Below are 19,412 nucleotides of genomic sequence, written 5' to 3' on the forward strand. Positions count from 1 at the left end.
AGAGCTACGTGCTCTACAGTTCAGCAGCCCCCCGGGCACCCCCTTGTACCCCCCTCCCCGAATTATATTCCCTACGCAAGGATCCAGCAACCTTTCCATTGTTTAAGCAAGTTGCCCGCACCGAATCTGAGTGCATTTACCTCCGCACTGTGGAATCAGCCCAATTGCTACGTGCTTGCCAATCATTAAGGTTTGTGATCAGTATGGATTCCATTGCGTGAAGTCCAATGTCTCCCAGCACAACAGAAATACTCTGTCGAACATTAAAATAGCCCCAGGACATCTGCAAGTATTTCACATCTAATGAATTACTCTTTTATTTAAAAGTACGATTATGCTGGTAAGTGAAACGGCCAATTTACATGTAATCAGGTCCCACAATTTTGTGTAAAAGATCAGTTGGTTCATTTATTTTAAATGAAAAATACGGAAGGTTCAAAATTCAGTTGATTTATTTTGTTAGTTGTGGAGTTGGGTGGGTCAGGACATCAGGTGACCTCCCCTGACCTTCGAGTGATGCCAGTGGACCTTTTCGATTCACTTTAGTTACATCTGGCACCCCTGACAAAACGGCATTCCCTCAGTACCGCACTCTGCGCTTGAGGTTATGTGGAGCTGGAGAGGAACTTGAACCCTTGACCTTCTGCTAGGAGGTGAGAGAGCAACCGACTGAGCAGCAAGGCCCCGCAGAGGTTAAACTGCAAGCACTCAGAAACCGACACGGTGAGTGATAATCGGATGTCAGGGGTTAGAGAGGTGCTCTGTAATGCGTTGTGATGCCAGATGTACCGGGTTATCCTGTAGCTGCCTCTCAGGAACCTATTATCGAACGATCATTTTGCACGTGGGATTTGAATGGAACTGATATCATAACCAGCAGGAATTTCTGACCATCCCCATTGATTCGTTGAAGGCTAATTTAAGTTAAACTGGCTGCTGGTCTAACGTTTTGATAGGATGGGCCATATGTTCAGCATCTGAATGAGCAAATGAATTATTTTGGATGAGAGGAATGATCATAGAATCCCAACTGTGCAGGAGGAGGCCATTTGGCCCATCGTGTCTGCATCGACTCTCTGACTGAGTATCTTACAGGATCACCACACTGCTCTATCCCCGTAACCTCACGCATGTACCATGGCCAATCCCCCTAACCTGCACATCTTTGGACACTAAGGGACAATTTAACATGGCCAATCCACCTAACCTACACATCTTTGGACACTAAGGGACAATTTAGCATGGCCAATCCACCTAACCTGCACATCTTTGGACACTAAGGGACAATTTAGCATGGCCAATCCATCTAACTGCAAATCTTTGGACACTAAGGGGCAACTTAGCATGGGCAATCGACCTAACCTGCACATCTTTGGACGCTAAGGAGCAATTTACCATAGCTAATTCCCCTAACCTGCACATCTTTGGAGACTAAGGAACAATTTAGCATGACTAATCCATCTAACCTGCACATCATTGGACACTAAGGGGCAACTTAGCATGGCCAATCCACCTAACGTGTGCTTCTTTGCATTGTGGGAGGAAACCGGATCACCCGGAGGAAACCCATGCAGACACAGGGAGAATGTGCAAACTCCACACAGACAGTGACCCGAGACAGGAATTGAACCCAGGTCCCTGGAGCTGTGAAGCAGCAGTGCTAACCACTGGGCCACCAACTGACCCAGCCAGGTAGTGGAACAAAATAGTGGCAGCAATTGGGCAAGTAGATAGATAATAGGCTGAATGGCCTTTCCTGCCCTGGACAGCGCAACTCCAGTTCATCGACAACTGCGCAGAACTTTACAAAAAGCTTTGCCTCATTTCTCTTTGATCGTTTTAAATTGAAACTGATAAGTTGGCAAAGTGGGGCTTCTCAGACATCAGCACCTGCGACAGTGCACGCTTGCAGAGAGAGGGGGTGGAATTTCCCCCTCCACCCCGGGAATCGTAGCGGGCGGGACAAGACCATGTAGAGGTCCGCTGACCTCGAGTGGGAATTTTCCGGTCTTGGGGGTTAGCGCAGCCGGAAGATCCCGGCCAGAATTTAACATTTCATATTATCGCTTTGCTGGTTTTGGGATCTTGCAGTGCACGGATTGGGCACGGTTGAGTTTCCTACATCCAAATTGCGATTACACTTCAGAAATATTGCATTGCTTTGCAATGAGTGCTGGTGGTGAACAAAATGCAGAATCTTACAAGTACTTTTTAGAAACATAGAAAACTACAGCACAAAACAGGGCCTTCGGCCCCACAAGTTGTGCCGAACATATCCCTACCTTTTAGGCCTACCTATAACCCTCCATCCTATTAAGTCCCATGTACTCATCCAGGAGTCTCTTAAAAGACCCTATTGAGTTTGCCTCCACCACCACTGACGGCAGCCGATTCCACTCGCCCACCACCCTCTGAGTGAAAAACTTCCCCCTAACATCTCCCCTGTACCTACCCCCCTGCACCTTAAACCTGTGTCCTCTCGTAGCAGCCATTTCCACCCTGGGAAAAAGCCCCTGAGAGTCCACCCGATCTATGCCTCTCAACATCTTATACACCTCTATTAGGTCTCCTCTCATCCTACGTCTCTCCAAGGAGAAAAGACTGAGCTCCCTCAGCCTATCCTCATAAGGCTCTCAATCCAGGCAACATCCTTGTAAATCTCCTCTGCACCCTTTCAATCTTTTCCGCATTTTTAATCTCCTTAATGCTGAATTGGGTCTGGAAACCACAAACTTCTGAGAAGCCAAAGATATCACCTTAATGAGTCAGGAGAAACCTCCCCACCCTGCCTCTCACCCACACACTCATAGTTTTCATTCATTCTATTTTTTTAAAAAAAGGAACCAAAAAAAATTTTGCAGGTTCAGTGTTGTAATGCAGCACCTGACATTTATTCCTCATTGTGAAAGGAAGCTTTACTTTGCTTCAACTTTTGTGAAATTTATCCACTAAATGTTTTAAACTTGCTTTAGAAATCCTCACAAAAAGAGATCTGTCTTTTTTTTTATTTTCCGGGCAGCTGTTTGTGTTCGTTCCATGAATAAAACGCATCAAATTCTGCTACTAAGTTCTTTCATGTCACATTTCTGTTTGATCACTCATTCATGAGGGCTATTTCAATCCGCCCTGCGCAGGGTGCAAGGAATGCTTTGTTTGGAGAGTGGCGAACTTCAAGTTTTCCTGAAAGATTCCACAACTGGGCACGAGAGACAGGGGTCGGGAACAGCGGAGAATCGGGCAAACCCCTTGTAAAAATTAATTAATTTTTGGGCCTTTGAAGTATGCGGAGAGGGAGCTGAGGTGCGATTTGAGTGCCCGTGTGAGGTACCAGCCTGTTGAAGGCGAGTTTTAAAGAGGGATCATGTTGCTTCTAATAGATCTTGCAGCCAGGGATCAGCGGCAGAAGCTTGGAGAGATCCAGGGGCAGAATGGTAAACAGTCCACCTCCCACCTCACACACAGTCCCCAGAAATGCCAGGAGTAGTTCTGAAGCAGGCTTCCTTTAAGAACTCTCTGGATGCCAGTATCCGGAGTGTATCTTCTTTCCTGTGTATCTGGTGGACCATGTCGTGTTCTCAGCCTGTCACTGCTTCAGGGGAATGATGGAACGTTGTTGTGGGACTTACTACCAGTTCCCCGTGGTCTTGACGGGAGGGCTTGACAAGTCTGAACTGCCCCCTGCTGAGTTAATTAGGTGTTGTAGGAACATCAGGATGTACAGGACTGTAGATATGTTCCTAAAGTCAAAACATGCGGTGTGATCTAGCCTAACTTTGCATGACTTTGAGACCAGTGGGATAAATTACTGTCATCAATATTATTGGACAGAAGCGTTGCAAAGCTCTGTCATTCTAACAGAGGTGCTACACTGTTTAGTGTAAAAAGGTTAGTGTTTTCTCTGAGGCAGTGGGAAGAGGGCTGTCATTTGGTAAACGGTTTATCTGCGAATATCCCCAGTGACCGAGGCGGATCAGCAATGAAACACAGCGTGCCTAGACACAGGGTGCCGACCAATGGGGGTGCCCCATGCTGGCCGGTGAATGTAGGCACCAATCAGAGCCTGATAACTCTGCCTTTGCTGATAGGCTCAGCAAATACAAATGAGTCAACGCAGAGCCTGATTGGTCAAGTCTGAAAGAGCAGGAAAACAGACTGATCTGAACCTCGAGGTGCACGCAAGGATTGGGAGAGGCAGAAGAGGCTGCGGTTGCCGTTCACCTCCTCTCCCCGGCTCTTCCTCCAGGCCACCAGGATAGAAAACGGGATCTTCCCTCAGGATCTCTCAGCCGGTGCTCATTAACTGGCAGCGTCGAGACGGAGTGGTTTAACCAACTCGAGCAGCAGCCTGCGCCCAAGTCCGACCTCCGCAAGCGGCCGCTGAGGGACATGTTCGGAGAGTTTATTAATCGCCTATAATCAGGATCTGTATCATTAGCAACACGTAGCAACACTATCAATCTACCAGGCAGCACGGTGGCATAGTGGTTAGCACTGCTGCCTCACAGCGCCAGGGACCCGGGTTCAATTCCCGGCTTGGGTCACTGTCTATATGGAGTTTGCATGTTCTTCCCGTGTCTACGTAGGTTTCCTCCGGGTGCTCCAGTTTCCTCCCACAATCCAAAAGACGTGCTGGTTAGGTGGATTGGCCATGTTAAATTCTCCCTCAGTGTACCTGAACAGGCACCGAGTGTGGCGACTACGGGATTTTCACAGTAACTCCATTGCAGTGTTAATATAGGCCTACTTGTGACACTAATAAATAAACTTTTAAAACAACCTGGCAGTCAAAAACGCAGAAAATGGAAGGCGAGGGAAGAGGATGAAGCTGTGTAAAAAGACAGTTTGTCGTTTTACTTTAAAAAGTTTGAAGTATTGAACAGTGCACGGATGTGTTTTTACAGTTAAAAAGCAGTGATGTATTTTTCTGGCTTCCTTTGCGTTCTGTGGGGTAGGCAGGTTCCGGAGGGGTGTGAGGTGTGGGGTGGGGTGTGAGTGGGCAGTAGCTGGAGGGGTGTGGCGTGGGGAGGGGGGGGGGTGCAGAAATGAAGGCGAACACAGCGTCCCATGAACTGTAAATCCACCTCTGCGCGGTGGTACTTCCAAAGACCTCAATGTCTTACTCCTCTCTCATTTCCAAATATCCGGTTCCATCTCGAATTTACTGACGCTCTCCATCTCCACTGTTGCCCTGAGCAGTCTGTTCCCAATAGTTACCACCTCTGTGCAAATCCACCAAGCACAAATTGTTCAAACTATCCCTCGGGGCTGACTGAGGTGGATTCACCTTAAAAGTAAATAGGATTTGCCAGCAAGGTGCTTGCAATGAACCAAAATTCCTTTACTCAGAACTTCACTGTGGCCAATTTCTGTTAAAACTGCTGAGAATGTGTAAAATGAAGAGCAAGTGTATCATACATGTACTAAGTGTATATGATAAAATAGTTGTACACTTCTTACACAGATGATATCCCAGATTCCTTTGGTAGCCGAGAGAATTCCCACTTGTTGAGATGTCCAGTTGAATACCATTTTTGGGGTCCCAGTTGCTTTGCTGGGGCTGGGGTGAGTGTGTTACCCTGATTCTGAATGCCCACCTACGGGGGTTGTTGATAAACCACGCAATGACAGCCTGCTTTGGTTTACCTGCTGCCCAATCTAACCGTGTACGAACTGACAGTGTGACATTCATGTCAGGCAGGACTAGATGTACCCAAGTTGACATCAAAATGGACGTAAGTTCCACGGTACCCGAGTCATAGAATCCCTACAGTACAGAAAGAGGCCATTCGGCCCACCAAGTCTGCACCGACCACAATCCCACCCAGGCCCTACCCCCATATCCCTCCATATTTACCCACTAATCCCTCTAACCTACGCATCTCAGGACACTAAGGGCAATTTTAGCATGGCCAATCAACCTAACCCGCACATCTTTGGACTGTGGGATGAAACCGGAGCACCCGGAGGAAACCCACGCAGACACGAGGAGAATGTGCAAACTCCACACAGACAGTGACCCAAGCCGGGAATCGAACCCAGGTCCCTGGAGCTGTGAAGCAGCAGTGCTAACCACTGTGCTACCGTAGAGGTGAGGATTTACCTGTGAATATCGTGCTCCCTGCCGTGCAATTACATTTTTAAGCAGAGTGGAATCATCTGTAAAAAGCAATAAAATTAATTCAAACTAAGTAATGGCTAACTAACTAATGTTAACTATTGCTCTGTTTGACTGGCTCATGAAAGCTAGTGTTTGGCTGCTGGTGGCCTCAGCTGTTGGCTTTGGAGTTGTGCTGGTAACAGTTCAATTGGAGATACATTTCAGTCCCAAGTCTCCACAGATTCCTGAACAAACTCCACTCTTGGTGTGTGTGTTTTCCAGCTGAGTGGAATTGCTATTCTCTGCTCTGGTTTCCGGATGATTTTCTACTGGGAAAATTAACCTTTTTGGGGTTAATTTTTTTTAAAAAACCCAATCCCACTGGTGGCCACGCGGACCCACCTGTGGCTCAGTGCAGACGTGAGGGATGTGGTCAATAGGTCCAGGGATGCGTCGCTTGGGAGAGACAAGCATCTCTTCTGACTGTGCTGAAGCGTAAGATCTCCTACCTGAACCTCGGCAAGATGTCTCTGATTTCACTGAAATCTCTTTATCCACGACAGCCACAACTGCAACCTCAAAGCAGGGTGAGGGTGGAATTGCCAGTGGCTGTGAATGTGTCCATAGTAACAAGCTTCCATGGGTTTGTCTCCTTCTAGTCTGGAACTGTCAATAATTGACAACTGCAGTTGTCAATGAGAGGCCACTGAGACTCCATTCCAAGATGGCTGACTGCACTTCATCCTCTGTTGCCAGAGGCCAGTCACAATATAGCTTCACCAGGGTTGCAGACTTCCCTCGGAAGTTTGTCATTCACTGCACAAATGTTGGTTCGCATGTCAACTCTTCCCTAAACTGGATCCAAAAGAGATTCCATTCCCCCAAAGTCCAGCTGGTGTGTGACCATGGCCAGTGAATCATGTTGGTTAGTGCTCGAGGGAGGCAGTGGCGTAGTGGCATTGTTACTGGACAAGAAATCGAGAGACCCAGGGTAATGCTCTGGGGATCTGAGTTCGAATCCCACCACGGCAGATGGTGAAATTTGAATTCAATAAAAATCTAGAATTAAAAGTCTAACGGGGACCATGAAAACATTGTCGATTGTCGTAAAAACCCATCTGGTGCACTAATGTGCTTTAGAGAAGGAAATCTGCCGTCCTTACCCGGTCTGGCCTACATGTGACTCCAGACCCATGGCAATGTGGTTAAAATGCCCTCTGTAGTGGTCACTATCAATCCACTCAATTCAAGGGCAACCAGGGATGGGCAATAAATGCTGACCCGGCCAGCGATACCCGCATCCCATGAACGAATAAATAAATAAATTTTGGCAGCAGCATGGTGCCATCGTTTGGCAGCAATCCAGCTGAGTGCGAGTCACAATCTCACCAACATGAGGGGATCATCCCGGCCTCCAGCTCGCCATGGGCTCCTGAGGAAGGTGAGGAGGAGAAGAGGAAATTCACTCAGCCCCACTCTTTCTGGACTGGGAAGAAGGAAGTCGAGCGTAACTGGAGTAGCCACCACCTCAATCCCTCATCCACCAACAGCCCCGCGCCCCACTGACCCCCTCTCACTCACCATCACAGAGTCCACTTGGCCAGAATGCAAATCAAACCACCGCAATGTAGACATTCCAATGTGAGGAAACTAGCATCACCGATAGCTTCAGCCCAGCTGCCGGTCATCACCTCAGTAATGGGCTTCCCAACGGTTGGCAGCCGCCCTCCTCCGTGCCAGGAAGGATGTGTAGTGGAGTTTGTCCCTCTCTGCTTAGCTCCTGAGAGGGGGGAGCATTCCAGTGTGTGGTAGATCACCATCTGATTGGATGATGTGGCTGTCATGGTTGAATAGCTGACAGTGTGTGCAAGCTGTAAGCTGAGTGTGTGAGGTGTGTGGCAGTGCTGCTTACCTGAGGGTGAGGTGAAATTGTGAATGTTATGTATGGGTTTTGATGAACAGAGATCGTTGGCGGGTGAGTGATGGAGGTTGTGGTGATTGGAGCAGAAGATGAGGCCTGTGGGTGGGGCGGTTGCTGGGATACGATATTTGATGATGCATTCACTGACCTTGACCGCACAGGTGAGGTCATTGAACTTCTTACAGCTTCTCGGGACTCAATTCCTGACATTGACCTCCAGAGCTCTCTGCTGCCACTGTGTTTGGAGCATGTATCTGGAGGACTTCCTCTCTCCCTAGCTGCAGATCCGGGACATCTCTTCCCACCAATCCCTCCACCTAACCCTCCAGTGCAGCGTCTGAAAACCTTGCAGGGCCGTGCTCTCCGTGCTGCTTCCCCGGACAGAGTCACTTCTTACACAACTCCCAACACCAACTATATCCACAAGGTCCCTCCCGTTTAAGCAGCGCAGGGTGGTTTTAAGGGGTGCTTTTGGGCTCCATGCCAATGCCATGCAGCCAATGAACAGCGAGGGTTAGCTCCAGCTGCACGTGGAAGCCACATTAATGAGTTGGTGGCACAAAGTGGTGCACTTCCTGCATTCCAATCACTGGGCACGGGTTATTCATGCATTGTGATGCCCACGCCAATTGTAAATCCTATTTAGGCCCCAGTGTCTCCAACTGGAAGCAAGTGGACTTCAGCGTGACAGGTTTCAAGCCGGGTTGACCCCATTCTTGCCTTGGAATCAGCATTCAGACAGATCTTCTGTGTGTAATCTTGGCTTGTGTGCAGCACTGAGGGAGTGCTGTATTGTTGGAGAGTCGAAGATCGTACTTGCCTGTTGCGATGGTTTAAGCGGAACACTAAAAAAACCCTCTGGGTTTGCAAAAAGACAACCAATATCACCAAACCACCCCCCCCCAAAAAAACCTCTGACTGCAGTTTGTGGAGCCTTGTCATTGGCCAGGCTGGCTGTCCTGTACACACACACACTGAATCAGAGCCATTGTGGTCAGGCTGGGGAATGTGCAGTCTGTCAAGCTGTTTCTGAGAGACCTGCAGATGCTTCACAAACATGGTTCCTTTAACTGAACCCGACAGAAGTGGGTGAGGGACAATGGGGCTGACTGGTGACGGAGTTCCCATCGCAGCTGCCCCGCACTCCGGCAGTTTGTATTCCCCATTTGCTCTTCAAAGTTTGCTCTTTGGCAACAGTGTTCGTAACTGGACAGGGAACAATCTGTCCAGTGCGTTCCTGGTGGCAATTCTCTGATTGATAAGTGCCAGCGTGCCTCCGGTATTTGTACCAGTTGAGACCCGGTGACTAACCCAAGATGCCAACCCTACGACAGCTGTGAGTGCATCTGGCTGGCGCTCCGGGCTTGGAGAGACACCAACGGAGAACCCCAGAGGTGGGAATGGCTCCATACCTGGCTCTGAAAGTCTTCCCGGCTGCAGGTTTGTGACTGAAGTAGTTTGTTTGAAGGGGGTTATAGGTAATAGACGGGACTCTGGGCAGGAAGACTGTGTGCAGAATTGATTTTGCAATGTATTGAAAAATGGCCAACATGGGTCAAACGCAGGGCTCTTTAAAAAGCGATCATGCCTCGGAAATCTCCCTCTGTCTGCGGACCTCCAACTGTTGCACCTGTCACGGGAGAATGGCTGGAGATGTAAAATACAACGAAAGGCAGGACTGAAGGGCAGACAGGGTTCAAAGAATTAGTACCGGCCTCTGTGATGTCATCCTGATTCACAGCACACAGCCCCTCATTTATCATTTAAATCAGGGGCCATTAATAATGTTCACTGTAAGAATATGAAGAACGTGACTTAACTCTTGAGACGCCACCGTCAGTACTGAAGCAGCCTTTCACACGTATCCCAGCCTACCACAGAGTTTAAAGGCACCTTACACCAGTCAGTTCAATACATTTTCATTACAGTGCTGATATTTTAATCTGATATTGTCCAGAGTTGAACACTCTTCCTCAACAAGAGAAAACACCTGCCTCTACCAAGGCAATGTGTCAATCAGTCCTGGAGACCAGGTGAGGGATTGATTCTTTGCCAAATTAAATTTATGTTTTAAAATTAAAATTAAGGTGCGATTTCACTCCTTAATATTCTTGCTCGGAAATCTCCCCTTTGACCCCGCAGTGATTACCGACAGTATTGAGGCGATTACACTGATTGGTGAGGGCAAATGTCATTCCTGCGCTGGTTCGAAGAAGGTATGGGTGCATTTCGGGTCACTCTTTATTAATCTATCCATTATTAATCCGACTGAAGCCTGTCCACAACAGGAAATACACACGGCACGGTTTAATCTCAATCAGTAAATGTTGTCAAAAGTCTGACAGAGGAAGCACTGAAGCCAGTGGCAGAATGGCTGGGGAAGGGCCACATTCCGCGTCACTGTGTGTGTGTGTGTGTGTGTGTGTGTGTGTGTGTGTGGGGAACCACACCTGCCTTTAGGAGGCTGAATTGGTGAAGATGCGTTCAGCCCCAGTCCAGGCTCACACAGAAACCTCGATACCTTTTAACTCACCGGGGAGCTCAGCACAATTAACGACAACCCCTCAGTTTGGAGACAGTGGGCCTGCCATTGTGGCTTCGGATACGGACGCATGGAAGGCTTGTCTGGAACTCCATAATTACCGCAAAGACAATTTAAAATTAAATAAATATTTTAACAAAACAGTGACATGGCAGAATCTAATTTTAGTGTTTCAATTAAGTTGTTACTCCAGCCTTGACTTTGACAGGCGATACTCAGACTTTGCCAACACTGAGTTGGGGGATTTGCTATTGTTTAACAATAATGGAAAAGTGAAGACTGGAGTCTCTCCTTCGAGGCCCAGAGAAATATTCCAGCATTCCACCTTGAGAGGGGTCTGAGCGGGGTTTCAGCTGGGGTGGGCAGTCAGGGTGGGCAGTCGGGTTGAGTAGTGGGGGAGTTGGGTGAGAGGGGTGGGTTGCCAGGTTGGGAAGCTGGACTGTCGAGTTGGAGGGGGCATGGGTAGTCGGGTCAGGGAATTGAGTGGGGTTGAGTCAGAGGAGTGGGCTGTTGGGTCAATGGGTGGGTCATCAGATTGGGACAGGGGGCTGGGGAGTGGATAAGAGGGGTGGTTAGTTGGGCAGTTGTGTTGGGGGGGGTTATATCAGCCCTAGTGTCCAACATTGAGATCAGTGTAAGAGACATTCATGGCAGGAGAGTGGGGGCGGCAGGGCGGGGGGGCGGCGGAGCGGGGGTAGGCGTGGGAAGGAAGAGGCGGATACAATTTTGTCTTTTAAAAAGCATTTAGATGGTTACATGGGTAAGATGGGTACAGAGGGATATGGGCCAAATGCGGGCAATTGGGACTAGCTTAGGAGTTTAAAAAAAAGGGCGGCGTGGACAAGTTGGGCCAAAGGGCTTGTTTCCATGCTGTAAACCTCTATGACTCTGTGACTATGACACAATCACCAATGGTGGAGTGATGGAAATTGGAAATGCGATCCCCTGCTGCTTCCATTTAACAGGATGACGGAGGTTCAAAGTTGAGAATGAGAAAATGTTTCACCTCAAAGTGTCAGTCGCAACCTCAGGTACCTCCCGCTGCAGTATAAAAATTGCTCTGTCCAAACAATCTCCCTGAACCCCCGTCAGACTCAGAGAGAGCCTCGGACTGAACCAGTGAGAGATTCCCATTCCCCACGTCCTGTTTACTCTTGAAGTCTCGGAAAGTGAACTCATAAATTTGCTGCTTAATTCCCCAGAATGATGAGCAGTTTTACTTGGAGTGCACACCCAGGGACAAGAGAAATGCTAATTCCACACAAGTCCCAAGAGACAACCTCCAGCTCTGGGCCTAGGGTAGATCCTGACTTCCAGAAGTTTAAGTTTCAGTTTATTTATGAGTCACAGGTAGGCTTACATTAACACTGCAATGAAGTTACTGTGAAAATCCCCCAGTCGCCACACTCCGGCGCCTGTTCGGGTACACTGAGGGAGAATTCAACATGGTCACTGCACCCTAACCAGCACGTCTTTTGGACTGTGGGAGGAAACTGGAGCACCCGGAGGAAACCCACGCAGACACGGGGAGAACGTGCAGACTCCACACAGGCAGTGACCCGAGCCGGGAATCGAACCTGCGTCCCTGGCGCAGTGAGGCAGCAGAAATGTGTGTGTTTGAATCCATTTCACCAAGCAGACATGCAAAGAGCCTTGGAAGTTTCAGACATTGGGAATCTTCACATTGAGCCAAATGCTTCATTTAGCGAAACGGGGCAGGTACGGGGAGAGCAGACATGAGGTGGGATCCACGGAACAAATAGCAGCAACATCGCACAGTCTGTCCTTGGAGCAGGGTGAAAATGAAGAGGAATTACATTTTAAACAAACATTTCCTGGATAGGTTTGGCTGGAAAAATCTATATTATGTTTTAATAGTGCAGTTGCTAGGAGATATAAATGTTCGTTTGCAAAACTATATTTAATAATAGACTGGAAATACAGGTTTCGTGATCAAAAATGGCATTGTGTTTTTATTTGAAAAGTTCTGTGTTTGTTGCAACTTCTGACTGACAGAAAGCTGCATCGGCACAACACACCCACACCCTCACACACACCCTCACACACACTCACACACACTCTCACGCACACACACACACACACACACACACTCACACACTCTCACACACACTCACACTCACACACACACTCACACACACACACACTCTCACACACACACTCACACTTACACTCACACACACACACACACACTCACACTTACACACTCACACTCACGCACACACACTCACACACACTCACTCACTCAAACACACACACACACTCACTCACACACACTGACACACACACACACACACACTCACACACACTCACACACACTCACACACACTCACACACACTCACTTACACACACACACACACACACACACACACTCACACAAACTCACTCACACACAGTCACACACTCACTCACACACACACACTCACACTCACACACACACTCACACACAAACTCACTCACACACACACACTCTCACACACACTCTCACACACACTCACACAAACACTCACACACACTCACACAAACTCACTCACACACACACTCACTCACACACACACACTCACACACACACACACACACTCACACACACTCACATACACACTCACACACACACACTCACATACACACACTCACACACACTGACATACACACACACACACACTCACACACACTCACACACTCACACACTCACCCACACTCACATACACACACACACACTCACACACACTCACACACTCACACAAACTCACTCACCCGCACACACACTCACACTCTCACACACACACACTCACTCACACACTCACACTCACACACACGCACTCTCACACTCACGCACTCTCACACCCACACACTCACACACACACACACACTCACACACACACGCACTCACACTCTCACAATCACACACAGACACACACTCATACACACACGTTCACACTCAGACTCACACACACACTCACACCCATTCACACACACACACATTCATCAGCAAACATAAAACCAAGCGCTGGAAGTCACTGTTGAATTAAACAATGCTGTAGTTTCCATCTGACTGAAGAAAGCGCAGTTTAGAAGCCGAGTTTGATCTAAAGTTGCCCTGTTGTGTGATCCGTTTATTCAGTGCTTTGTGAATCTGCAGGATATTGAATGTTGAGCGAAGCTCGTGAGGTATCTTCTTGGCGAGTGCGGGGCCATGCGGGTGCAGAGCTAAGCAGAGACCCTGATGAGGACATTCCTTCCCCCCTCCTCAGTAATCCTGTACATGATTACAGCCCAAAATCAAACGTTTCTGAAGAGAATGGTGAAATCCATCTGGTAAAGACTAAGTTGCAGCTTTGCAACCGCGTAAAGCCACCGGCAACAGTCGGTAAAATGGAAATAGAAAGTTTTCTTTTTTACGAAATGCCGAGTTTCACGGTAACTGGGCAGAAGCTCACTCCGCTCGTCCTGGTGTCGTTCTGGGCCAACTGAAAGGGAACGGCGGGTGGACTCTGTCACCCTTGAACCCTCACCTCTGCCTCTTCCGGGTTACCCGGCGTAGGACTGGACGAGGAGCTGAGTTCCCTCAATGAAAAGCGTGGCCCCCTCGGTCAAATAGAGCGATGAGTTCTGAGGAGCTGCCAATGACCTGACACCCTTTCCAGGATGTGTCATCTCTCTTCCCCCCCGCCCCCCCCGCCCCCCCCCCCCCCCCGCTTTGATTCCTGGTGGCTGCTTTTCCTGGAATTTAATAATTTGGCTTTCAGGCAGTGTGTTATTTTGCGCTCTGTGCTGAGAATGGTTTGGGAGAGGAAGGCCGCATTCCCAGCTCCTATTTGTACAGCGCTGCACAGCTGTTTCAAAGGCTTTGGAAGCTGATATTGTTTTAAACACACTGAATAGAGTGTGATTAAACTTATAAAAAAGGGAGAGAGGCAGTTTCTGCTCGCCGGTGTTTGGGCTGTGCTCTTTTTTCCATTGCTTTTGTTTATATTGTTGACAAAACTCTTTCCGTTTGGAATCCTGGCTTCAGCCTTTGCGTTATTTCCTTGTTTTGCAGACTGTCCTCGTTAGTGTGTGATTTATTTCTCTAACTAATTAAAAAAGACAATGAGATCCCTTAAAAAAGAATTCCCTCGCAAACTCTGTCCACCCAACATCCTCTCTACCTCCCCTCAGCCTTGCCGGGAGCTGGGATAAATATTCCTGCAAGTTTTACTTTCCGCTTCTTAATGCTTTCCTTGCCCGTTTTCAGTGAGTGGTTTTCCACCCCCCCCCCCCCCTCCCCACTTCCGCTAGAGTGGGGACTACCTCCCTTTTCAAGGTCTCCAGTGTCACCATGAAGCGTCCTCTCCTCATCTTCTGCCACCACATGTTCCACAACACCCACCCCGTGCCTCGCCAAGTCGAGTGCAAAGTTCACCATTTGTTGCTCAAACTCAGCTGGGCATGGCTGAACCGACACCACAACCTTCAGGCTGGGGCTGCTAAGTGGCAAGTATCACAGCTTGGCATGGCTCCTGTTCTGCCCAAGACCGCAATAAACTACAAAAGGTCGTGAATGCAGCCCAATTCATCAGGCAAACCAGCCTCCCATCCATTGACTCTGTCTACACTTCCTGCTGCCTCGGCAAAGCAGCCAGCATAATTAAGGACTCCACGCACCCCGGACATTCTCTCTTCCACCTTTTTCCATCGGGAAAAAGATACAAAAGTCTGAGGTCACGTACCAACCAACGCAAGAACAGCTTCTTCCCTGCTGCTGGCAGACTTTTGAATGGACCTACCTCACACTAAGTTGATCTTTCTCTACACCCTAGCTATGACTGTCACACTACATTCTGCACTCTCTCCTTCTCTATGAACGGTATGCTTTGTCTGTATAGCGCACGAGAAACAATACTTTTCACTGTATGTTAATACATGTGATAATAATAAATCAAATCAAATCAAACATTCATTACAACTGCCAGGCGAGTACTATCTCCAGCCTGAAAGAACCGAACCATTTCCCCTTGACAGTCAATGGCGTTAGTATCACTGAATCCCCAAACCCCACTTGCAATCTCTTAGGGGTTACCATTGACCAGAAACTGAACATGGCGGCACGGTGCCACAGTGGTTAGCACTGCTGCCTCACAGCGCCAGGGACCCGGGTTCAATTCCTGCCTTCGGTCACTGTCTATGTGGAGTTTGCACGTCCTCCCCGTGTCTGTGTGGGTTTCCTCCGGGCGCTCCGGTTTCCTCTCACAGTCCAAAGATGTGCAGGTTAGGCGGATTGGCCGTGCTAAATTGCCGCTTAATGTCCAAAGATGTGCAGCTTAGTGGAATTAGCGAGGTAAATGTATGGGGTAAGGCGGGGAATGGGCCTGGGTGAGATGCTCTGTCGGAGGGTTGGCGCAGACTCAATGGGCCAAAGGAGGCCATTCGGCCCACCGGGTGTGCACCGACCCTCTGATAGAGCATCTTACCCAGGCCCATCCCCTGGCCTATTCCTGAAACCACGTCCCCCCCACTACATTGCCCCCTGGGGATTGATTTTCCTCACCGCTCTGGTCATTGACAGGATAGTGACGGGAGCGCGGGGATCTGCGTCTCCCTGGTCCTCTCCATTCCCTGGCTGAGGAGCAGAATTCCACTGGGCAGCGGTCTAGGGGTCCCGGCATCGACTCCTCACTGTCGCTGCACAGCTCTCTCCCCTTAGAAGATGGGAATGAAAGGCAACGAGGAGCCAACGCGACAGGTTCTTGCCCACTGACCATCCCACCTGCCGGCCCGGAAAATCAGGCAGCATTCCACAAAAAGGTCTGGGATGAACACAGGCAAAGCTGTTTGTGCAGCCAGTACTTGGTGTACAGATGAGTGCTGCAACAGCACAACTGCACATCATCTGCTCTTATCCGGCCTGCCCTGTGAAAAGTATTTGAGTCACTGCTCCGGCCCCCACAAAAGCGACAGTTTCTCCCGTGCACAGTTGGAGCTGTTCTTTTCTCAGAATAACTTGAAAAGGGGGCAGCTGGTTTCTGTCGACTGAAGGTGGTTAAAATCCCTTTTGATGAGTCTTATCGGAGACTGTCTTTTAGCTCAGCAAAGTCTGCACGTTGAAAGGCACCAGTCAATAGACATACCTACGACTCATGTCAATCAGATCCTGTGTTTACCTGCCATAGTGAGCCATATACCACACCGCATCACTCCTATTGCACCTGGCAGGAGCTGCGGGAACTCACGTGAAGGCTGAATGATGTCTTTATGAGGTTCCTAAGCTTCTTAAAGAAAGACTTTAAATTTCCTGTTCAACGCAAAGGATAGTTTTATGATCACTATAGGAGACAGGCGGCACGGTGGCACAGTGGTTGGGGCGGCACGGTGGCACGGTGGTTGGGGCGGCACGATGGCACAGTGGTTAGGGTGGCACAGTGGTTAGGGCAGCAGGGTGGCACAGTGGTTAGGGTGGCAGGGTGGCACAGTGGTTAGGGTGGCAGGGTGGCACAGTGGTTAGGGCAGCAGGGTGGCACAGTGGTTAGGGTGGCAGGGTGGCACAGTGGTTAGGGCAGCAGGGTGGCACAGTGGTTAGGGCGGCAGGGTGGCACAGTGGTTAGGGCAGCAGGGTGGCACAGTGGTTAGGGTGGCAGGGTGGCACAGTGGTTAGGGTGGCAGGGTGGCACAGTGGTTAGGGCAGCAGGGTGGCACAGTGGTTAGGGTGGCAGGGTGGCACAGTGGTTAGGGCAGCAGGGTGGCACAGTGGTTAGGGTGGCAGGGTGGCACAGTGGTTAGGGCGGCAGGGTGGCACAGTGGTTAGGGCGGCAGGGTGGCACAGTGGTTAGCGCTGCTGCCTCACAGGGACCTGGGTTCGATTCTGGCCTTGGGTGACTGTCTGTGTGGAGTTTGCACACTCCCCCCATGTCTGCGTGGGTTTCCTCCGGGTGCTCCGGTTTCCTCCCACAGTCCAAAGGTGTGCAGGTTAGGTTGATTGGCCATGCTAAATTGCCCCTAGTGTCAGGGGGGTTAGCAGGGTAAATACATGTGATGATGGGGATAGGGCCTGGGTGGGACTGTGTTGGTGCAGGCTCAATAGGCTGAATAGAATCTTCCCGCACTATAGGGCATGAGATGATATGAGACAATTCCAGTCGATAGTTACTTATACCCTGTTTTCTAAATCATAGTAAGTTATCTCACAACACCAGGTATATTACAATCTGGTCTTGTGAGACTACTTACTATGCCTACCCCAGTCCAACGCCGGCAACTCCACATCTAAATCACATTGCTACATCGGTCATTATATTTCAAGAGCTTAGTTGAATGTAAACCTGACTGTCCTGTAACATCCTCGGGTGAATCAGGATATCTGCCCTCGATGTCGGTGCGCAGTTTGAGAGTTGGGGAGATGTTAATTTATATCTTGTAACAGAATGGAGATCAATTTTTAGCAAACATTAGAAACGTAGGAACTGGCCTTCAGAGGTACCTCAAGGATACACGACAGGGATACACAGGGGTAGCTAGAAAAGTTTGCAAACATCTTTGCAACAAAACGTCAATAGCTAGGTTAGCAGTGAAGAGCAAAATTGTAGAAGTTCCACATGTATGAAAACGATCCAGAGATAAATGATCATGGAATTTAACACAGATGACAAAGTTTGATTCGGATAACACCCCAGTTTTTCAATGATGTTTTATTCCCACTGCAAAAATATGGTAAAATTTACAAATTTTGTTGATCCAAAATTACTCAGTGAATGAAATTCAGTTCCAAAGAATCTGTTTCAATCTCATAATCCTTTCGCTTACCCATTCATTTACACTTAGTGTACACACACACACACACACACACACATACACACACATACAGCTGTGAGTGGGAAAATATGGACTGGATTCCTGTCACAATACTCCAGCAATTAACATTGTCTTTCTAAAGGCTGCTCCTGTTTTTGGTGTGGTCGCAAAAGAGATTAAAGCAACATTTACAGAGGGGAAAAAAACCCTCCCTCGGGTAAGAGCAGCCCATGCAGAACGGCAAAAAAAACCCAGCAGTTTGCAAATTAAAAACAAAATTTGGACTTAACCAGAAACATTTGGCCGAAGTATTGGAAGGAAAGCATTAGAGAGGAGGAATCAGAGTTGAAGCAATTTGGTTTGTCTGGCTTGTGTCAACGGGTGACACACTTTAGAATTTTATTTTGAACGGTTTTCAGCACCCATCCCTTTGTAGGAAATGCTAACGTTTTCTTAGCATTAACAGTATGTTGTAAATGTTTGTTTGCTTTCCTTGTCTATTTTCACTTCCCTTTTCCACTCCTGATGCCTGCAGGCTCCAATTCTTTGACTGTCATAGAATCATACAGAGCAGAAGAGGCCCTTCGGTCCATCGAGTCTGCACCAACACACATGAAAGGCCCTAACCTCCCACCTAATCCCACTTGCCAGCACTTGGCCCATAGCCCTGAATGTTATGCTGTGCCAAGTGCTCATCCAGATACTTTTTAAAGGATGTGAAACATCCCGCCTCCACCACCCTCCCAGGCAGCGCATTCCAGACCGTCTCCACACTCTGGGTGAAAAAGCTTTTCCTCACATCTCAGCTGGTTAATCGGCCATGGAAGACGTTATGCTGGAACCCAATCCTCTAATCACTCCTGGGCGGAGGTGGGAAAGGCCTGAGATGCCGTCACTTCCTTTCCTTGGAACAGAGAAGGGGGAGACTCAATAGAATATTGATTTCGTTCATGGCGTTAAATGTAAGAGTGCTAGAACCGGATTGAATATAAGAGTGCTAGAACTGTATTGAATATAAGAGTACTAGAACCGGATTGAATATAAGAGTGCTAGAACCAGATTGAATATA

The 19,412-nt window shown here is 48.6% G+C and overlaps 1 protein-coding gene across 16 annotated transcripts in view; it reads left to right on the plus strand.

The window, feature by feature from the left end:
* casz1 (castor zinc finger 1) overlaps positions 1–19,412 on the plus strand; it is a 445,565-nt gene that overhangs the window by 77,829 nt on the left and 348,324 nt on the right. The window contains exon 3 of one of the 16 annotated variants that reach the window (XM_078238639.1): positions 547–723. The exons of the other annotated variants lie outside the window; for them this stretch is intronic. The gene's annotated coding sequence lies outside the window, so the exon portion shown is untranslated. The remainder of the gene's footprint in view (positions 1–546; positions 724–19,412) is intronic. 16 annotated transcript variants of the gene reach the window in all.

This window comes from Mustelus asterias, chromosome 22 (genome assembly GCF_964213995.1).
Source record: "Mustelus asterias chromosome 22, sMusAst1.hap1.1, whole genome shotgun sequence".
Taxonomy (NCBI): Eukaryota; Metazoa; Chordata; class Chondrichthyes; order Carcharhiniformes; family Triakidae; genus Mustelus; species Mustelus asterias.